The 15,855-nt window shown below is 35.5% G+C and overlaps 1 protein-coding gene across 4 annotated transcripts in view; it reads left to right on the top strand.

Moving 5' to 3' along the window:
• Positions 1-15,855, top strand: part of Pou2f1 (POU class 2 homeobox 1) — a 145,909-nt gene that overhangs the window by 54,109 nt on the left and 75,945 nt on the right. Inside the window, exon 1 of one of the 4 annotated variants that reach the window (XM_090340531.1) lies at positions 7,539-7,634. The exons of the other annotated variants lie outside the window; for them this stretch is intronic. The gene's annotated coding sequence lies outside the window, so the exon portion shown is untranslated. Of the gene's footprint in view, positions 1-7,538; positions 7,635-15,855 lie in introns of those variants that run through there. 4 annotated transcript variants of the gene reach the window in all.

Raw genomic sequence — 15,855 nt, 5'->3', positions numbered from 1 at the left:
GACATTTCTTAGTTTTTACTCAAATTACAGATTCTGATGTCCTAGTTTTTCAAAGCTTCTGAAGGTCACTATCATTTCTGATTTCTTTCTGGCCCCATGGAGTGGAGGATATTGTCTAATACATAATAATCTCATGAAATCATTTGTTGAATAAGTGAATGCATAGATATTTATTACAAAAGTATCTTTTGAGAAAAATACACATAATCAGTATACTTACATTGATACAATATTTGTCATTTTTTTAAGTTACTATAAATTTTTTAAGAAAATTTACATTTCTGAAGGTGAAAGGTCAGTGAGTACACTCATCCTAGACCTGGAATCAGAAAATAGATTTGAATTTCATCAGTGCCATTCACTCATGGTGTCCTTAAAGAAGTCCTACAGCCTTGCACATCCTTTCCTTGTTCATACAATGGACAGGTTGGATTGATTGCTGTTGCTAACACCTCACTTTGCTCTGAAACTATGATTTTTCTTTTTTGCTATGGGGCAAGAACCAAGAGATAAAGGTTGTTTTTTTATGTTAGAATCATTTTTGAATCTAATGATAAGTGACAGCAGTGCTTAAACTACTTTTGTTAAGTAATAAGTTTTGATGGTAATTTCACAAGCTGATTATATGTCATGATTAAGTATGTCACTTTTATTTTCTTTAATGGTCCATTTTCTTTCTTTCGGGGTTTTTTTTTTTTTTTTTTGGCCAGTCCTGGGCTTGGACTCAGGGCCTGAGCACTGTCCTTAGGTTCCTTTTTTCTCAAGGCTAGAGCTCTACCACTTGAGCCTCAGCACCATTTCTGGCTTTCTTCTATGTATGTGGTACTGAGAAATTGAACCCAGGTCTTCGTGCATGCTAGGGAAGCACTCTACCACTAGGCCAAACTCCGGGCCCTAATGGTCCATTTTCTTTATCTACATATCTCATTTTTCTGTCAATATTGAGGTAATTTTCACATAGACAAGTGGTGTATTTGCAAGAAGGAATCAAGGCAAGATAGAAACATTTCTGGATGCTGTTGGGGGAAGGATCTGTAACATATGAATAAAATTAAGATTTTAATTTTTAGGGTATGTTCAGGAGTTAGGTGCTTCTATTCTTTCAAATTAAGTGTAGCAGTTTCCTTTGAAGCATGTTAGTATATTGTTGAAATTTTCCACAGTGAAACAAAAAAATCAATTAATAGCACATAAAACTTAGTATAAGAGGGCTAGTAGTAGAGTGCTTGCTTATCGTTCATGTAGCCCTACGTTTGATTCCTTGGTACCACATACACAGAAAAAGCTGGAAATGGTGCTGAGGCTCAAATAGTAGAGCCCTAGCCTTGAGAAAGGCCAAGGACAGGGCTCAGATCCCGAGTTCAAGCTCAGAACTGGCAAAAACAAAACAAAACAAACAAAAAGCAACTAAGTATAGAAACTTCAGTAGCCTCATTGTACTTCCTAGTCTGGGGCAGATTGTAAAAGTGACCTGTAGATGCTCTCTTTCTTTCCTTTATAGTGAACACTGTGAACTCTAGCTACCCTTAAGTGTATTGCTGGTTTGAGACTACTGAGATCTGGTCTGCTTGTATACTGTTCACTTGTTTTCCTTCAAATTACTACTATTTATACTACTGTAGTATAAATACCTGCTCAGAAATAGTTACCTTACTTTTAATATCTATTATATAAGAAGCAGAATCCATACAGGATCTTGATTTAGCATAATTAAGCTTCACTCTCTTTATTGGTATCGTTTCTAGAAATAGATAACCATTTCTCATTGCCTGGAATTTTAAACCTCACTTTCTATTTTGAAAGTTATTGATAACTATTATATGCATTGGATTTGCTTGAGAAGCATTGTGAAAAGCTTTAGATTTGTGGAATAGAGTCCATAATTATAATGGAATTATTCTCTCAATGTCTTGCTGAATTGGTTCTTTGGTGTTATTATAAGCAGTAGAATTTGAATGGGTTTTAGAAAGCTTATTTTCTCTGCCAGAAGACCAAGGATCCCCTTAGGGGCATTGTGAATTCTTCTTTGCAATTGCAGAAAAAGTGAGTTTAGATATGAAGAAAAGTCTATAAAAAGAGAGCTGTTTGGAACTGCTGTTTGCTATAAAAATAGGTAATTCATGGCTGCTATAGTTCTATTTTGCCTAAAATCAAACTTTGTAGGTAATTTTATTTTAGTTCATAATACAATTAAATCATTAGGTAGACAAAGGGTAGAATTACCCTACTGAGGAAGTAGATTATTGATGGAAACATTATGGTAACATTTTGGTTGAAGTTCAGCCAATCACATCCTTTTTTCATTCCTATAAAATAAGACTTAAATTAAGGCCAAATGAAGCAGTGATCAGTACCATTATTATTATCAAATATAATCTTACTGTTATTATTAAGTGTTATACGGAGAAGTTACTGTTTCATAAGTCAGGTAGTAAATATTTTTTTTTTGGACAGTGTCACCCCTTCCTTTGATTTCCTGTAGTTTCTCCTCTCCGGTCCCTGCCCAAAAGTTTCATGGTTCATTTTCCACATAGAATATACTGAATACCATGACTGCATTTGTTCACACTTTCTCCTTTCTCTCCCTCTCTGTGGCTCCCTTCTTGCCCGCTTAAAAAAGACAAAAACAACAACAACAACGAAACCACCCCAAAGCAAAAATACTACCACCACCACCAACAACAACAAAAACCCATGTCTATTTTTAAACAGCTTGGTCAGTATTAGAAAATTCTTATCTATTTTCCCATTTTTCTTAATTACAGGAGAAATAACCACAGTTTTTTTTTTGTTTGTGTTTTTTTTTTTCTGCCAGTCCTGGGCTTGGGCTCAGGGCTTGAGCACTGTCCTTGGGTTTTCTCAAGGCTAGCGCTCTACCACTTGAGCCTCAGCACCACTTCTGGCTTTTTGCTATGTATGTGGGGTACCGAGGAATTGAACCCAGGTCTTCGTGCATGCTAGGCAAGCACTCTACCACTAGGCCAAACTCCTGGCCCCTATAACCACAGTTTTTTATATTGTAACAAGTTCTGTGTTTAAAACCAGTTATCATTCTTGCCTAATTCTTATTTATTGGAGTCTTTCCTGTAATTTCTCTGTTGACTAGTTTTAAAAGGATCCAACCTGGTTTGTCTTATGTCCTTCTTATCTGAACTAGTAGATTCTTCTTCATTTTTTTTTTTTTTTTTTTTTTTTTTTTTTTTTTGCTAGTCCTGGTACTTGAACTCTAGACCTGGACATTGTCCTTGAGCTTTTACTCAAGGCAAGCGCCCTACCACTTAAACCACAGCACCATTTTCAGCATTTTCTGTTTATGTGGTGCTAAGGAATTGAACCCAGGGCCTCATGCATCCTAGGTAAGCCACATTCCAAGCCTAGTAGCTTCTTTTCAAGAGGAATTTTGTTAATATATAATAAAAACAGAATGCATAGCATTTCACTTCTTTAGTTATACCGATTTGCTCAATAAAGTAAAATATTTGCTTGAATCCTGGGAAGGCAATTAAATATATTGGAAAAAAGTAATCAAGCTAAGATTCTTCAATAAAACTTAAAAAGCTGGCCACTGATGACTCACATCTGTAATTTTTTTTTTTTTTTTTTTTTTTTTTGCCAGTCCTGGGCTTGAGCACAGGGCCTGAGCACTGTCCTTGGACTTTCTCAAGGCTAGAGCTCTACCACTTGAGCCTCAGCACCACTTCCGGCTTTTTTGTATGTATGTGGTACCAAGGAATTGAACCCGGGTCTTTGTGCATGCTAGGCAAGCACTTTAACCACTAGGCCAAACTCCCAGCCCCACACCTGTAATTTTAGCTATGCAAAAGGCTGACATCTGAGGATCATGGTTTGAAGCTAACTCAGGTAGAAAAATCAGTGGGACCTTATGTCCAGTTAACTAGCAAAAAAGTTGGGCTGAAGGATAACTCAAGTGGTAGAGTGACAACCATGAGTGAAAAAGCCAAGTGAAAGTTGAAGGCCTTGAATTCAAGCCCTGAAATCAAGCCCCAGTACCAACACAGACAAGTAAACAAACAACTTTTTAAAAATAGCCATTATTCATTAAAAATGAAATAAAAATTAAATGTAAAGTAATAACTATTACTATTTGGCATAATAGAAGAAAATTAGAGCTGGATATGTAGCTCATTGCTAAAGCACTTGCTTAGTGAACGTAGGATTTGGTACCCAACAATGGGAGGGCAGGGTGATATCTGACTCAAAGTAAATTATATCATGTTTTTATAAACAAGGTTACGAGATAATCTTGGGAACTCTTACATGAACACTTACTTGGAATTTCATATGTTTTGGCTTGTCTTCTCCCTACCTCTCTGTTCCTTCTCTCCTTTCTTTCCTCTTGTTTCCTTCTCTCTCCCTTTCTTTCTCTCTTTTGTTCTTTCTTTCCTTTCTTTTGTGTGTGCTAGATAGGTATGCTAACACTGAACTTCATCCCAGCTCCAAATAAAAATTTGAAAGTACAATTTATTGAGTAATATTCAAGGCCTTTAATACCGAAGGCATTTAGCATTTTGTTTTTTAATAATGAACTTCAGAAAACTATTCAGTTGTGTTGAGTTCACCAATCTTAACAGCACATAACATGCTTGATTTGCCCAGTGGATTTTCTCCATTAAATCTCTCAGTATCTCTGCTCACTTTAATGGCAGAACTTGCTTAGCTGTACATACCATTAGAAATATGGAAAGAGCAGGGTGCCAGTGGTGAATAACTGTAGAATCTCAGCTATTCAGGAGCTGAGATCTGAGGATTGAGGCTTGAAGCCAACTAGGGCAGACAAAACTGAAAGTCTCTTGTCTCAAATGGAGGGGTAGGGCAGAACTGGAGGTATTGTTCAAGTGGTAGAGTGCCACCCATGAGAGAAAAAACCAATTCAGGGCACAAGCCCTGAATTCAAGCCCCAGTTACTGGCCCATGTTATGGGCCCCAGAAGACAGTGAGGGAGAGAAAAACAAAAAAAGGAAGGAGGTGTAGGTGGATATATATTATATAGTACATGAAAGTAGTGCCCAATCAGTTTCATACTAAATGCATCCTTGTATGTTTGAATTTTATAAGTAGTGAAGGGTGTTAAAATTTGTGACTCAGACTTCATCATGCTGAGCCTTACATACATTATCTACTGTTGTTGAAAAATTGTTCCCTTATCAAGGGACGTAAGTGGTTTAGTTTGCTCCTTTGTGTGTGAAAACTTTGGTGATATGAATGGTAGTGTTTTGAGTGTCCTAGTATGTGAGCACTATATTCTGTTGAATAGTCATAATCAGACTCCTCACCTCCTTGGGCTTTGTTACTCAAGCATTACTTTACTACTTGAGCCATGGCTCCAGCTCTTTTTTCTTTTAGTTATTTTTCAGATAAGGTCTCATGTTATACCTATGCTGATCCCTTTGGCTGGAGTGGCAGGCACAGGCCACTGCACCCAGCTTTTATTGCTTTAGTTGGGTCGTGTGAACTTTTTATCCTAGCTGGCTTTGAACCATAATCTTTCCTATCTCTGCCTGCCAAGTAGCTAGAATTTTTATTTCTTTAGTCAAACAATTGTTATTAAATGTAATGGTTGACATCTTGTAAGTTCCTGCTACTAGGCTGAAAGACAGAGATTTAAAGAAGGTATTTTGCTTTATTCAAGATAAGAATTTAAAAAAAATTGTATTTATTCCTTTCTAAGACACCATAATTGTTGTTTCTTTCAACTTTTTAAACCTTTCAGAGGTCGGAATAACCTGTTTACCATTATCAGGAATGCATGTTGCTATGGAAACAGAAGGAACCAGTAGGATTACTGTTTTTAGGACCACATCTGGCTTATTTGCATGTAGTTTAAGTTGGGGGAATTTTTTTTAAAGAATAAAAGGTCTGTGAATGTGGCAGTAAACTTGTCAGTTTGTTGTTACCTTCATATTGCTCTGGGTGGTTGTAGTGCATGTGTTGAAGTTTATATTTATTTGTATATTTACCTAAATGCCTTCCTAGCCCTTTTCAGGATTTCCTTACTTTGTTCTTACTTTTAGATATATCTTATAGTTTACAGGTCCCTCCCCCCCTTTATTTTGGTAAAGAAGTTAAAAGAACAGACTTTTCATATGTATTATGAAATAAAATGTTAGGTTTTTAGCCACTCTGACTATAAAGGACAGTAGATTTTACATTGATTTCTACCTTTCTAATTCCCTAATCACAGAACTCCTCTAAAGACAGTTTGGTACATTTACATTCTATTCACAACAAATGACCTGAATTCCTATTTTAGACTTAAGCATTTTTTTTTTAAGAAAACTACTTAATTTTGAGTTTCTGGACATTTATGGGCATTTTAATTAGGACAATACTGTAAATAACACTACAGAAAACATTCCTAATCTATTTCAGTATTTTATAAGATTATGATAATTAAATTTCTGTTTCTGTGATTCAACCTTATGGCTCTTACCTCATGAAAAAATACATATTCAGACACCCTTGTTTCTTCAATTTTGTATAGCCCAGTTCCCCTTATTTTCTGGGTCATGTCACTGTCTTGGGAATATTAACCTAGTACATAAGTATTTTGTAAGAAGCAAACAAAATGGCATGTGTGAAACTATTCTGAAATATCTGTACATGCATACATATGTGGAGGGCAAAGAGGGAAGCCTCAAACATTGCTATGCTTAATATTCAGAGACTTGCCTCAATAAAGTTGAATTAGATATTAGGGAGAAAACAAAGAACATTGTTGTAGTTGTTAACATATTTGATTTTGTTTGATTCTAACCTATTCATAATTTCAAGAAATAGGACCATAACTAATATAGAAAAAAGTTATATGGATTTGTTTCATGAGGCATGTTGATTATATAAAATTTAAAGTTATGCTACTCCTTGGTACAATTTAGTTGTACTAACATTATGCTAGCTATTTTCATTAGTTATACTAATTCAAAAATCGCTATATAGTATAGATATATTGCAAGTAAAAGCCAGTGAATGTACCAGTTTTCTTTGTAGGTTGAGGCTGTTTATTTCCTAGTGATTAGGATTCTGATTGGTTAGTCAGGGGTGAGGAATTTCCACATATTTTTTATACCAGCTATTGACCTTTCCCATTTTCTAAATGCAAAATGTAATCTTGTGGGTTTTTTTCCTCTATTGTTCTATCTGTACCTGTCATACAGATATATATATATAAGACCAATTAAGGCATTTACTTAAAAATTTGAGGGAAGATGAATGCTAGACTCGTAAGTTATTTTTTGGTTAGTGAAATGCTGTTTTATACAGCTTCATGGGAAAAAAAAAGTACCTTACAAAGCATGTTGAAAGGTGCTTTCTCATTTACTTCCATTCCTTTAGTACCAGCAAGTACTAGTACTTTTTAATGAGGAAATGGGCACAAGAAAAGTTCCTGCCTAAGAAAGCTTCAAGTGATGGGTAGTTCAGTATTGTCCAGTGTGTATAATTGTACCCTCTTAAAGTATTAGGTTATTTTATACAGCTTACTCAGTTTTGCCTTTTTCTCTTTTTGTATTCATAGACTGGAAAAGTAAGAAGAGCTTTCCTGCCTTTTTAATTACCAAACTACTCTCAGTTTTCAGTGAATCAGTCAAAGAAAGAATGCAGTCTTTCTATACCTGGTAAATATTTTCTGCTAAATAAAGCTATTAATTTAGTAGCCTCTGATAAATCCAGGTGTTATAAATGATTGCCCTTTACTTTGTAGAATGACTATTAAACTGTCTTACCAAATATATAACTGAAGTTTTATATTTATGGATGTGGTGGACTGATGTTGGGATGCTTGTGACTTAGCCAGCAATGGAAAATTTTATCCCAAGTACATATCATCTGTATTTTGTAATAATAAAATATATGAAATGATTTTATATTATAATTTAAGCAATTTGTAGATAATACTTCTATAACATTATTCTAATGATCAGAATATTATAACATACATTTTATCAGTGAGCTATGATTAGGAAGATCAAGTACTTTGATTAAAGAGATTCAACTAAAACAGAACAGAGATCAGATTATAGATTAGATTCTGTTACTTTTCAAAATTAATGTCTTGACAATAAACATATAGTATTATTTCATACAGGTTTTCTTTATAGCTTGGATATGAAATGACAGTGGCTTTATTTTTCATAATTATTTTGTCTATTGATCATTTTTATTAGTGTATGCCTTTGAAAGGTCTATTCATGTTGTTTTACGTAAACCTGAGAACGTGCTTGTTTTGCAGATGAAGAAGCTGTGAGGCTCAGGGAGAGTAAGATAGCATGGGATGCTAAGACCTACTCAGGTCTGTGATTTCAAAACCCATTGAACTATGCAGCCTTTTTAAAGTTTTGGGGGTAGAATTTACCTAATAGTAAATTCAGCCTGTACCATATTAACTGTTAGTGATTATGAAAGTATTTATTTTTCATAATTCACGCATTCAAAAGTCTAAGCATTTTAGAAATAGACAAAGTAGTACAGACAGATAGTGGTGATGGAAGTGTTTTTTTCATAATTCACTCATCCAAAATCTAAGCATTTTAGAATAGACAAAGTAGTACAGAGAAATCTTTTTTTTTCACTGTAATGATTTTAACTATAGAATTATGAGCTGTTTTATGTCATTTAAAGATACAAATCCTATTTTCCTTTAAAAAATACTTAGGAGAGTTGATCTCTGTGGTGGCTCATACTTATAATCCTAGCTCTCAGGAAACTGAGATCTGAGGATTGATGTTCAAAGCTAGTCTGGGCATTAAAGTCCATGAGACTCTTAGCTCTAATTACTTCCTAGAAAGCCTTAAGGGCGGGAAAAAAAAAGCTGAGGGATGATATCCAAGCAGGGGTAAAAAGACAGGAAGAAAAAAAAAGTTCATATATAAACACTAAACACCAAACCTGGTTAGTTGTGGGCATCTTATAGCAAAGATTTTTAGTTTAGTACATTGTTAATGTGTCCTCTTCAAAATGAGAAAAGTATCAGATTGTCCTAATACCTTTCTCTTTGGAGCAATCTTAGGTTATCACTTCATAATTTGAGATAAGACTTTTTGTGCAGTTCTTTTTAAAGCAAAACTCTGTCTAGAGAATGCAAAAATAATGTGAAGTTTATTGATAATTTATTGATTGTAAAGTTTCTTAACTACCCTAAAGAGGATTTGCAGCTATTCCTCATCCCCCAAATAGAAAAGAAGGGAGTGGGGTAGAGCTAAGCAGCTACTGTTACTGAATTCTTAACTTTGCCAGGCACATATTAGGGATATTCATATGTATTCCTTCATTTTTATAATACACATGGAAGTGTAGCAGTAAAGGAAGCCAAGCAGAAGAAAAAGCATTATATGCAAAGTCATTTTCTTCCTTTTCCTTTGATCAATTTGTTAACTCTCTGTATCATTCATCTTTTTGGTCATGCTACATTTTACTGACTGTTTCCAGGACTCTGTTTTACATTACCCTGAAACCACTAATGCTTACTTAGCGAGAGAGGGGCATTAATATTTTTGTTCCGATTTAAGTTTAGAAGAGAAAATTTATACTTTCTATAAAATATAGTACATCTACGATGCCAACAAGCTGTGTTTCTAACCTTATATGACATATTAAGTGATAACATAGATTTCATGAAGTTGTTTAAGACTCAGTGCTTGGGTCTGAGTTTAAAGTTGAACTTACATTAATAAAATGAAAAGCTGTTGCTGCTATTGATGCATAACATACTGCTATTATTGATCTTTTTATGTAAATATAAATATATATATACATATATATATAATTTGAATTTTTGGAAACTTTAGCTGTGCTGTCAACTTTGGAAAAGGTATCCTAGTTTACCGTGTTGAGTTGGCATTGTACAGAAATTAATAGCCATATTGGTCTAGAAACATTAAACTTAATTTTTTTCTTTTGTACAGGGGTAAACACACTGTTTTAAATATGTAAGGTCTTATCTACATGGATTTGATTACAGAAACTAATAAAGTATTCTCTAAATAATGAAAAAAATGAAGAGATCATAAGTGTGAATAATTTTTCCATAGAATCTACAGTGTTCATTAGAATATTGTTTAAATCCTTGTAAATGGACTCTTGACAGTAGGACATCTGTACACTTCATTATTCTTTAACAGTTGTGCTATTGCTGTCATGTGTGGGGTAATCTAGCACTCAAGATGCCAAGACAAGATTTAAGAGTTTAAAGCCACTCTGCCTACATACCATATTTTAAGAAAAATAATTTTACGGTATTACATTATTCTCTCTGTCTCTGTCTCTGTCTCTGTCTCTCTCTCTTTTTGTGAGTCCTGGAGCTTGAACCCGCCTGGGCACTGTCCCTGAGTTATTCAGCTCAAGGCTACTGCCTTATGCCTGGGCATTGGCCCTGAGCTCTTCAGATCAAGGTTACCACCCTATCCTTGAGCCAAACCCCACTTGCCAGATTAATTGGGGATAAGAGTCTCAGGTCCTTTTGTGCCTGGGCTGGCTTTGAACCTTGAACCTCAGATCTCAGCCTCCTGAGTAGTTAGGATTACAGGCGTGAGCCACCATGCCCCCTGCTTACATTCTTTCTTTTTTAAAAAAATTTTTTTCCATATATTTTTATTGTAATTAATAGAAGGGTTACATGATATTTGCCAGATAGATGGTGCATTAATTCCCATACATTGATGCCCTTTCACATGTCTTGGTCCCCATTTCCCTCCCCCTCACCCCCACCCCCATCTTGTTTTCCCGTTCCCTATCCAATTTCAGATAACCAAATACAAATATATCCGATACATTATTTCTTTTTTTTAAATTTTTTATTGTAATTAATAAAGCGGTTACATGATATTTGCCAGATAAAAGGTGCATTAATTCATATACATTGATACCCTTTCACATGTCTTGGTACCCATTACCCTCCCCCCCCTCTTGGTTTTCCCCCCTTCCCTATCAAATTTCAAATAACCAAATACAAATAAATTCAATATATCAGATAACAAAGTGAGATACTGTAACAATATGAGATAACCAAGGGACAGCAAAGGAGATGAGAGCCGATACATTATTTCTTTTGATAATGGATTTCTAAGAGGTAAACAAAGGCAAATCTACACTAAGGGCAGAGAGCCTGGATGCTCACCTGTGCATAAGGAGTATTTCAAACTGGGAGGAACATGCTTACTAGTATTGCTTTAGTGCTAAAAAGGTCAGTTAAAATAGAAGACTTAAATTAGATCTAAAATCTAATGTAATACAAAGTGTTCAGTTTTTAATTGGCAGTAACTTGTCATATCAAGAACCCAGTACTGGGGTTAAACTCAGGGTCTGGGCACTTTCCCACATAAGCCACAGCTCTACTTTCCACTCCCCCCCCCCCCCACACACATGGTTAATTATAGATAGCATTAGATTTTCCTGTCCATGCTGACTTTGAATTAAACTGCGATTAGGGAATGGTTAGTGAGTCAGATATCTTTAACCATTAGATTAAGAATAGAACCATTACTGAACAGTATGTGCAAATGATTCTTGTGCCCAGTTTGAATGTTTATGACTTAGCAAGATAGAATATATTCTGACCTCAGTTCACTCACACTAAAAGATGTGGTTTCTTTATGTATTTACTTATTTTCCTATTAGGATCAATTTAGCATGAGTATTTCATTCCATTGTGACATTTCTACTCATATATATATATATACACTGTATTCTATTCAATGTTGCCCCTTCTAATACCCTCCTTTCTCCCTTCTACTTCTCCCTTCTACTTTTACCATTTTTATCCTCATTTATCCTTCTTATTAGCACAATCCTAAGTACCCACTCCCAATAGAGCCTGTTTCTTTCCCCATACAACCCTCTGTTGATCAGCAGCTTTCATTGAAGTTCTTTATGCTACATTCATATACAATTGTAATGTACTTCAAAATTACCTCTTTACAAAGATGTATTGTAAAGCACAAGTTTGTAGTTAATATTGCTCGTCATTTCCAATGAGACTAGACTAGCCCCAAACTTTGCTTATCAGTATAAGGTTATTTTGCATTAATAATGTTAGCCATGGATTCTGGGTCATGGAACAATATTTTTCCCTCCTTTTGGAAAAAGGACACATTTTTGGGAAATTTTTGAATTATATATATTTGAACTTTACAGTTTCCTATTCTTTCTATTTTCTATAAATCTTTCTCCATATCTCCTGTAGTTCATCTAAGCATCAGATATTTTAAGAGTATTTGTTAGTCTCTTCTCCAGTGTAACAGCCATTGAATCAAATTATTATGTTAAGAGAAAGCAAGTGAGCCAGGCCCGGGGGTGGAGGGGCAGGGGGGCGGTGTTGACTCCTGTAATCCTAGCTACTTAGGAGGCTGAGATCTGAGGATCGTGGTTCAAAGCCAGCCCAGGCACAAAAAGTTCGAGAGAGTCTTATCTCCAATTACCCACCAGAAATCTAAAATTGGCACTGTGGCTCCAGGGGTGGATTGGTAGCTTTGAGCTAAAGAGCTCAGGGACAATGCCCAGACCCAGAATTTAAGCACCTTGACCAAAAAAAAAAAAAAAAAAAAAAAAATGAATGAATAGAAAGCAATTGAATTGGATTAATTCATGCCAACAATTCCACAAACCTTTATGGGGGGGGAGGGAATTGAAAGTTTATTTTTGTATGTATGTTTTGTATTTAGTTTGAATCCAAGTAATTCTTCACTGTTATTTCAGGCAAAAGATTAATTGAAATGAACGTGTGAGACTTTGTCCTGTTTTGGGGTAAAATGGGAAAGATGGTACTGTCCTCACCTTTCTTTTTTTCTTTCTTTTTATTTGTGCCAGTCCTGGGGCTTGAACACAGGGCCTGAGCACTGTCCTTGGGCTTTTTCCTCAAAGCTAGCACTCTGCCACTTGAGCCACAGCACCACTTCTGGCTTTTTCTATGTATGTGGTACTGAGGAATCGAACCCAGGTCTTTGTGTATGCTAGCCAAACACTCTACCACTAGGCCAAACTCCCAGCCTCTCCTCACCTTTCTTACTGACTCAGTTCCTCTATAAAGGCCTGGACTGCCTTTCAGTATTTAAACCTGCCTTTAGAACTTGAAGAGCAACTGAAGGAGTTTTTCTTGCTCTTTCTACTGTAATGCAGCTTTTCAGAGCAGGTATGTGGGGGGAGAGGCATCTTATCATGAATAGTAAAGGAGCCCATATGAGTTAGGGAGCTGCAGCTTCACTATCGTGCAGAGGCACTGGAGGTTTGAGGGGTAGATACACTACAGGGTATAGCAGACATGACATGACAGTTGTCTAGCTCTTCTTGATGTATATGAAAGACCAATTTGGCCAGCAAAAGATATTTTAAAAGTGTTGCTGCATAAAGTACAAAAAGACAGTTTCAGATATAAATTAAAAATTTGTGAATGCAGAAGAGAAAGTAATAAAACATTTATTAGCGCTTACATATTCTAGCTACACTCACCATTGTGTTTTGTATTTTCCACCAAAAAGAACTTGTGTCCTTGAACATATTATACCCTCAAAATTCATTTCATGTTATGTTTAACTCCAGGTTCTTGTATGGAGAGCAGAAAATGTTTCTCTTTTTCTGTTTCTTCCTTTAGCCTTGTTTTACTCAAATCTTTCTAGAACCTTCAAAAATGCATGTGGAATTTGCATTCTAGTCTGTATTTTCTTGCTTTTAATACAAAGTTAATTCATTACAATTGCCTAATTTATTAAAATTGCTGATTTTAAAAGATATACCATATGTACCAGGTTGACTTGCTGTCTCCCTGGAGCAATTGCCTCTGGTGTACGTACACAAAGAAGCATGAACTCACAACTCAAGCATCCCAAGAAAGGGTGTCATTATCATCATGAAGATGAGAGCATTAAGGCTCCAGGATGGGAGGAACCGTAATGGTTTCATAGGCACTCATTGGCAGTGTGAAAATGTCTCCTCCAGATTTTAACAGAAACATTTTGTGATTTTTAAAATCACTATTGTATTTTATTGTTGGCATGATGTATAGAGGGGTTACAGTTACATTCATCAGGTAGTGGGTACATTGCTTCTTGAACATTGATACCCCTTTGTGATTCTTTAGAACAGAGAAGAATGTAAGAGTGCTGGTTTTAAAAAAGGAGGGGGGATAGAAAGGTTAGTGGTTCTATAAATTACTGTTTTCAAGCAAATATTTATAAAGTTCTCGTTTTTGTTTTTAAATGCATGTTGATGCTGAGTGTCAGGGCTCATGCCATAGCTACTCAGAAGGCTGATGCCAGGCTGAGCAGGAAAGTCTGTGAGACCTTTATTTCCAGTTAACCAGCAATAAACTAAAAGAGGAACTGTGGCACAAGTGGTAGAGCGCTAGCCTTGTGCATAATAAAGAATTCTCAGGGACAGCACCCAGACCCTGAGTTCATGATAAGTTCATGCTCCAGGCCTGCTCCCCCTCCCCACATTGGATGCTGAATTTAATTTCAGCTTTAATGTTTTAGAAAACTAAATAGGTATTTTAAAAATAAGACATGCTTGAAGACAGGTGCTAAAGAAAAGCAAATAATGGGAGGACTCTCTTGAGAACTCTCTGTATATCTAGTGCACTCCTCAATGTATCTGTTCATGCTTGATTTTTAAACACACCATCTTTGACAATAATTACTCATTGCTTTTGTCCTTTCTTACTGCTGAAAAGAAAGGATTTTATCCTGATAATTTAATCACAATTCCCTCAATGTATGTACCACTCATTCATAATGCATAGGAATAGCCAAGAGCTCAGATCTTAGGGTCAAGCAAGATCTGATTTTAAATTCTGGCTCCAAATTATTAGTGTTCCATTGCATAAAAATGCCTTAGTTCTCTGTGACTCAGTTTCTTTATTCTTATAAAAGAGTATTAATTTGCGTTAAAAAAAAACTTCCCCTAAATTATCTTTAGTGATAAGCATACAATGTCATTCTGTATTGCTGAAAAGCTTGTTTTACCTTGTAAATTCACTTTCAATTGAACAAACATGTTCAAACACACATGTATAACAGAGAGAGAGAGAGAGAGAAAGAGATCCATTAAATTTATTTGAAAATACTAAGTAATTCTACAATTTACAAAGCCCATTTTTGCTGATCTGTATGCTAAGTAACAGAATATGTTCTTTCTGAGTGTGATTTTGATGGGAGGGTATTTACTGCATTATCAGTAGAAATCTAATTTGTTCTGTCAATTTGATTAGTATAAAAAGACTTACAGACAATGAATAGCCATACTCTCAAAGATACTTCCATACATACTACCCTACTTCAGAACTTACACTGTTGCTGTGTTTTAAGTATGACTTTCTCTTGACAGTGTGTGTTAATAACTGGAAAATTTCCTATCAGTAGACTAGCACCATCTTGACAGCCTGTGTTCTGCTTCTACCTTGCTAATTGTTTCCTAGGGATTATTTGGATTGTGTAGAAAGCCTTTTGCAAATCTTCTTATTACTGAAGTCATTGTTGCCAGCAGGAATAAGATTAAAGATGCTTAAGTCTGTAGAGTTGTTTCTAATTTGTACATGTCATTTTAGTGGCATTCTATCAGAACTTTGTCTGCTGCCCATCCCTTCTCCCCTGGTATAATCTCAAGTTAGGTCCAAGATGCCAGACCATTGGAAGAAATCTCATTTTATCCTCCTAATTATTATGCTGGCACTCTGGAGATAATTTTTCCCTTCGTGCACTGCCAATTAATATGCAAATAAGCTGATAAATATTTATGCAATGATTTAAATTATGCAGGGAGTGCTTTCAGTGTATTCTGTAAATGAATTGTTCATGGACTTCAAAGTGCTGGCTGCTGTGCTAACGAGGAGAGATTTGCATAAGGCCCTAA

Source organism: Megascapheus bottae, chromosome 10 (genome assembly GCF_031878675.1).
Source record: "Megascapheus bottae isolate mThoBot1 chromosome 10, mThoBot2.hap1, whole genome shotgun sequence".
Taxonomy (NCBI): domain Eukaryota; kingdom Metazoa; phylum Chordata; class Mammalia; order Rodentia; family Geomyidae; genus Megascapheus; species Megascapheus bottae.
Note: the sequence above shows the minus strand (reverse complement) of the source record. Positions and strands in the feature narration are given on the sequence as shown.